The 7,351-nt window shown below is 35.7% G+C and overlaps 1 protein-coding gene across 1 annotated transcript in view; it reads left to right on the top strand.

The window, feature by feature from the left end:
- LOC104001989 (uncharacterized) overlaps positions 1-7,351 on the top strand; it is a 355,145-nt gene that overhangs the window by 60,461 nt on the left and 287,333 nt on the right. The gene's annotated exons all lie outside the window — the stretch shown is intronic.

Raw genomic sequence — 7,351 nt, 5'->3', positions numbered from 1 at the left:
TCTGTCCACAGACGAGGATCAGTCTCATGAAGCTTCGGCGCAGTCTGCGACCCTAGCTCTTTTTGTAACAAGTTGTTTGGCATGAGGCCCAGTCACGAGGGCCCTTCATGACTAGGCTTAAGGAACACAAAAATGTCAACTTGTTTTTGTGATTGTCTATTGTTTTTCAATAACTAACATATAGGAATAGATTGAAATAGAGATTTGTCCGAAACAGTGCTGGATAAACGCCTCAAGGGGCTCACACAACCTTTTCCGGGACTTGGTGACCAGTGTTTGTGTCCATGTTCAATTGAGTTCAAATTTAATATTTAACTTTTCCTCCACAGTCCAATGAACAGTTCTCATAGGATACATTTACATGCCTTCGGTTTTATGGTACTACCTAGGGGAACCATCCCCCATCAGATACAATACCTATTTTCATAGCCATTTATGTAAAGGAGTCACAACTAACTTACATGAAATCTGTTTAAACATCTCAAATTTCATAACTCTATTAACTTATACATTTTTATGCTTTGGTCCCAGGACCTTTTTTTTTTCTACCCCCAGTCCATTTTACCTTTTCCCTTGAAAGAGGATCTGGATCCCCAGCAGTGGGTTAAGCCAGGGAACTTGGTCTCTTTTGTCAATCTTTATCATAATTTGCCTTAGCCTTGCTTCATGCAATATTAGCTTATTATTATAACCTTTGCCTTTTGATATTTCTTAAATTTCCCCAATTTGGGGTAAATGCAGAAAATGGGTGTGGGGCCTTTTAATGTTAGAGAATGAACAGGGTGGGTCATCATAAAGCCAGTCCCACAGGGCTTTCATATGAAGCATATTAACTGCTTCGTCTGGGGTGCTCTACTTGGCATTTATAGGGAGAGTTAGGCAGCTTCCTTCTTAGGGTAAATAGACCTTACAGTGGCATTTATCTGGGTCACTGGGCTGGTCGTTCTCTCAGGAATAACCTCCTATGCATTTGGATTACATATATTCATCAGTAATTGTTTAATAGTAAGCTATGACGCCTGTAATCCCAGCACTTTGGGAGGCCGAGGCGGGCGGATCACGAGGTCAGGAGATCGAGACCATCCTGGCTAACACGGTGAAACCCCGTCTCTACTAAAAATACAAAAAATTAGCCGGGCGTGGTAGCGGGCGCCTGTAGTCCCAGCTACTCGGGAGGCTGAGGCAGGAGAATGGCGTGAACCCGGGAGGCGGAGCTTGCAGTGAGCCGAGATCGCGCCACTGCACTCCAGCCTGGGCGACAGAGCGAGACTCCGTCTCAAAAAAAAAAAAAAAAAAAAAAAAAAAAATAGTAAGCTATGGGTCTCGCATTAACTTAAACAAGCACTTTCATTCTGTAGCATTTAAAATTAAAGATTGTGTCCTTAAAGTAGTTATTTTTACAATTCACTATAGTAAAGATTTCTCAGGAAACTGATGATATCAATCTACAAAATGGAACCCTTACACTCTGGTTTTAATAGTTACTTGGTCTTGCCCTTCTCCTGCATTGACTAACTCATTGGTAACCACAGGTCTAAGAGGTAAGTTTTGTTGCCCTGGCTTAATTTTTCCTTTTGTGTGTAGCTTTCAGGCTAGTGGCCTGACCTGAGACAGACCCACATCTGAGCTTGGCCCAGCCTTAAGGCCAAACCCAGCACTCTTTTACTTTCATTTAGCTATTGCAGATAACGATAACCAAGAGATTAAATATTTTGTTTTTTCTTACTAATTTGCATTTCTGTAATTAATTAGTTCCGTGAACTAATGCCCTGGGACTATGAGTATGATCCATCTCTGAATTCCACCATAGCTTTTACCTTTAGTAATTGAATGCAGCCCAGCTGCAGCTCTTTAAGATGGGTAAACACGTGGCCACTCAATAATCAAGCTTTCTCATCACCCGCCTTTTTATTTTTCTCTTTACCCATTTAGTTTTATTTATACTTTCTTTTTCTTTATTTTAAAGCAACTCTGAAATGGTCTCCAAACTAGAAAAAAAAATTACATTTTCCTTAGCAAAACCACATCATTGTGTTTTTACAAACTTCACCAAAAACACCTTTTACTGTCTATTATTTTAACTCTTAGTAACCCAAATTCCCAGTGAAAAAAATTGAAGTTGTGTAATGTAGCATAATATGACTTTAAGATTTTGAACTACTAGAGATAATTTTGGGACTAAATTTACCAAATTAAGCTTACCAAAGATTACCAAGGTCATGTGAATTAAAAAGGATCTGAGCTAGCTTCTATCAGACTGATAGGCACTTTCTTTTCTTTAAACAAATTGATTAGAGCCCTTTCATATAGTTTGGTAGTGAAATATCACTTCCACATGACACATACAAACATATAGATATAACAGACATACAGACAAGAGCAGATCCAAAAGATTTTTCTTTTGCTTATTTTCAAAAATTCTCTCCCTTACTTTAGATAATTAATTTTAAAAGTTACAGGAACCAACAAAAGGTGAAAGAAAGAGTTACCATCCCAGGCCTTGCAAAAGAGAGAAAGAACTGAAGCAACAGGTTGCAGTTTCTGAGATATTAATCTGAATAATTTCAAAAAGAAACATTATAGAATTTAAAAATTAAAAACTTCTCACACTAAGAGTAACTCAATATTTTAAATAAAATCTTCTAATCAATTTTTTAGTTTTACATTTGACTATTTTTAATATCAAATTTCAATTTTTAGGAAAACAATTTACTATAATTTTCTTTAATTATAGCCAACTTAATCATATAACATTTTTATAATTTCCTTTTTTACTAATCTTATTATGACTTACACAGACCATTCACAACATTTTTGGACTTTCTGGTTTGTCTTAAATATTCCTCTTTTTTGAACAATGAATCATTTCATTTTAGGACAAAAATTCATCATGCAAGAATTTTTCTTATATGATATTGCTTTTCTTTTAAGATTTCTTACCAAAAATACCTCTTCATATCTGTAACTTTCTTTATATCTCTCTTATTTCTTGGTTCATTTCACCTTGTTTTATATATAACTTAAATAACCTTTGGATTAGACAAAAAATATTTACCTTTTAATAAAAACATTTAAAAAAATGTTTTTTCTATAATTTTTAATTTGGTAATTACCCATTTAACTAATTAAAAATATTAATTAAAAGTAACATCAGATATAAAGCTGGCAGAAATCTATTATTTAATACAACCTTAGATTCTAAATTATTTGACAAGTTTGTTTACAAGCATTTATTCTAGTACATTTACCTGGTTATTTAATAGTTTACCTAGATTACTTATAAAAACTCTGAATATTATCATTTAAAGTTATTTTGCTGTTAACTATCTTTAAAGCCCATGAATTTCAGTTGTTCACCTAAGTAAAATCTTAAGGCTAAAAATACAGGTATTTTACCCATAACTCAGAATTTATCTGTTTTCATTAAACAAACAAAAGTTTTATTTATTAAAATTTACACAAGGAAAGATCATTCTGTTTTGGTATGGGGTTATAATTGTATAAGTGTTTTGGCAAATTTTGAAAGCTTATAATAGTATTCTGCGCCCATAAGTATAAAACTGCTTGATTAATTAATGAAAATAAAAATGCTGACAATCTTGAGACATTTCTAATACTACTTTACTAATATTTTTAAAGCCAGTTATTTATTAAGGATTTTACTTAAGTCACATGAACTTGAAAAGCATTTGGGCTTCTTATTTAATTTATGCATACTCTTTAACTTTAAGCCAATTTGGTACCTAGTGGCCAAAAACACGTAACAAAATATGTGTATGTACACATAAAACATACATACACACTCATACAAACAAAGATCCTGTAGCTTTTGCTTCAGAACCATAGCTATGAGATATTCATACAAACTCACCAGTTTGGGAAGGAAAAAAAAAGTTGTATCTAAACTGGTTTTTATCTCAATAGAAAAGTAACATCTGATGTAAAGCAGGCAGAAAATAAAATAAATAGAGAACTTAGGAACTCTATAGTTGCAGGTGGACTTTGGGGCTCTGAATTTTTTCTTGATGTAATTTGCCCATCAGTTTCAAATGTGCACAACAGATTATAATATATAGACCAGCTGGAGTACTAGAAAAACCTGACATGCCTTTGAAATTTCTCATTTTACACAAACACTTGCAAGTATAGGTGCCATAAGACTAACGGGGTACCCAAAAGGAAGCCATTCTCTTTTGACTTTTCTCATTCTTAGACTATTTGTCTTCTCCTTCTCCTTCTTTTTCCCTAAAGGGAGGAACTGAGCTGTGACCTAGGGTTTAGTGTAGTAGATTGAAATGTGCTGGTTGTAGGTGGGACTCCACAGGGTGTCACCATTGAGTTGTTTCTGTCCTCTTACATGTCTCAGTTACTCTCTATAGAAGTATGGCACCTTCAAAAATCCTCAAAATGTTGAGCGCCCAGCTCCTATATGCATTTCTCTTTTAAGCTAATTTTGTTTAGGGCTCCCTGTAGGGCCGCTGTATATCATGGGGTGTCAACCCCCCAGACATTTCCAGTTGGCCCTTGGTCACTCAGGGACACCTTTTGGCCGAGAAGAGCAAAATGCCTTGCCTCTTTGGAGCTGAGGAAACTCAGTCTCTCATTTAACTATAAAAATGACAGTTTAGTTTCTCATGCAAATGCACATACAAGCCAACCAAGCTTAATTTGGAGAGAAAAAGTGATGGAGAAAATCCTATAGAATGCACCTCCAAATTAGAATTAAGATCCTAAACGACAACTTCCTGGGGGGAGGATCCCACAGCTAAGACCACTTTATCTAGACTGTCCTCAGCCACCCCTAACTCTCTTTTGCCAAGGTCAAATCTTCTCATATTACAAGGTAATCTCTGGTACCCAAAAGTCAAAGAGGTCAGGTAATGTAATACAAGAAAGCAGGGCTGTAGACCCAAGAAGAATCTGTCCATGACTCTTGAAACTCAACAAACTAAAAAGAACACCCCCAAAAGGAGTGAGTCGTGCCTTTGTTCTGTGTTATTTAAGGGGTTTGAATCATTAGAAACCTTCTCTAGATTTTCCTTGGTACCAAAGATGGCAAAGGTGGAAGGAGGAATAAAGTGGAAGAAAAGGAAACAGAAGAACAAGTTTTTAAGACAAGAAGCAAACAGAAACCAAATGCATGTCTTTGTTGTTGTTGCTGCTGCGGTTGCAGTTGTGAGGAATTTTAGCCAATTCAGAGGTCTTGTTCCCTATAATTTAAAATTCTCACTCGGATTAGATCAAGTCAGGTAGCGTTGGTCAAATTCGATGAGAGAAAGACTGGAACAACAACAACAACAAAAAAACACCCAACAATATGATTAATGAGCACTCTAATGTAATTAGAGAAATTAAGACCAGTTGGTTGGCAATTTTAACTTTTAGTCATTGAGGACAATTTCTAAGACAAAAATCCCCAATTCAGCTACTTACCTAGGAATGGGGCCCCAGCTCAAGACTGCGCTTTACCATCTTAGAAGCAAGGAGAAAAAAACCTCTCAAACTCACCTTCCCTGTTGGAATAGCTGAAACTCCAGAAAGGGGTTACTTGCTCTCCATTGTCATGGAAGCAGAAAACCTCGCCTTCCTTGTTGGAAGCAAGTAAAACTCCAGAAAAGGAGTTGTACAGCAAAATAAACCTCTCATCTCAACCAAATTTGGGAAGATCACGAATTCTCTGGGGGTGGGGGAGCTCCCATACCTCAGCAAATTGTCCTGTTGGTTTGAGCTGTAAGGATAACTCAAGCTGGTACCAAGTACCAATAGGAGATTTGTTCAAAGTCAGGGACACCTCTACTCAGAATTCTTCTGTGGTTACCAATTTGTAAACCCAAAAGTATCTGAGACGGGTCTCAATCAATTTAAAAAGTTTATTTTGCCAAGGTTAAAGATGTGCCCATCACACAGCCTCAGGAGGTCTTGATGGTATGTGCCCAAGGTGGTTGGAGTACAGCTTGCTTTTACACATTTTAGGGAGACACAATACATCAATCAATACATCTAAGCTTTACATTGGTTGTATCTGAAATGGTGGAACAAATAGAAAGGGAGGGGGCTTCCATGTCATAGGTGGATTTAAAAATTGTCTGATTGGCAATTGGTTAAAAGAGTTATTATCAATATAAATAAATGTCTGGGTAATAATAAGGGGTGGTGGAGGCCAAGGTTTCATCATGCAGATGAGACCTCCAGGTAGCAGGTCTTCAGAGAGAATAGATTGCACATATTTCTTATCAGACTTAAGGTCTATGTTGATATTAATGCTGGTTGGCTTTTCCTGAATTCCAAAAGGGAGAAGGGGTCCATTCATATAGTTAGGGAGGCTTAACTTTTATTTGGTTTAAAAACTGACATTCAATTTTGTATATTTATGATATTTTAAGAAAGTAATTTTAAAGTTTGCATGGGTTAGGACTAATAGGGAGTCAAAACACAATAAGTAATTTGAACATCACAGAGAAACTAATATATGAATTAATAATTATAATTTGAGATTAGAGTAATGAAGAATTGGCGAAGATAACACAAAAAGAATAGACAAAAGAGGCAGTAGATGAAGCACCTAAATAAGACTCCTCCTGGGACTGAGATCCAGACCATGTTGCAGATGGCTTGGCTGTTGATCAATAAGTGGCAAGGAAATTGCTGTAATCTTGTGCCAGTGGAACTTATTTTTCTTCAAATGTTGCATATCATTTATTAGCATCTATAATAAAATATAAGTACTTGGGTATTATCTTGCATCCTTCCCCAACCAACATACAAATAATAATTTTCCTCCTCATTGTTCAAATATAGTTATAAATATTTGATTCTCGTAATTTAATGTTTATATTATACATTGACATAAAAATTAAGCCAAGCCTTGTAGTACACTATCAAGATTTTTTATTTCTTGAGAAAATTTTATTTTTTTGGAGTTAATCATTAATGTTTTCATTGGCTTAGTTTTCTAAGCTTAATGGATGAATTTTGTAATAAATATTTTAACTGTTTCCATATAGCATAATTTTTATTACATTATTTTTTCCTGGAAGAGATCAGTGCTGGATCATTAAGAACTTGGCATCAACACCAACTCTTCAACATTTTCTTCTGCAGTTTAGAAGAGAATGTAGCACCTACAATTCCCAACATATATTTACTCTTACAGTTTTAAATTAGAGTTAGCTAGTGAGAGACACTGCTGTAGATTTAAAAGGCAGACGAAAAGGTGAAGATTTTACTGGAGAAGGTTGTTGTAGGCAGATGCTTGGGTCTGTGTGAAAAAAAAGCAGTAGTGTCCATAAAACCAGTCTTCCCGCAGCTGCAGCTGAAATTGGAAAGAACTTCCTTGAGTTTCTTGAAAGTT

This window comes from Pan troglodytes, chromosome 15 (assembly GCF_028858775.2).
Source record: "Pan troglodytes isolate AG18354 chromosome 15, NHGRI_mPanTro3-v2.0_pri, whole genome shotgun sequence".
NCBI lineage: Eukaryota > Metazoa > Chordata > Mammalia > Primates > Hominidae > Pan > Pan troglodytes.
Note: the sequence above shows the minus strand (reverse complement) of the source record. Positions and strands in the feature narration are given on the sequence as shown.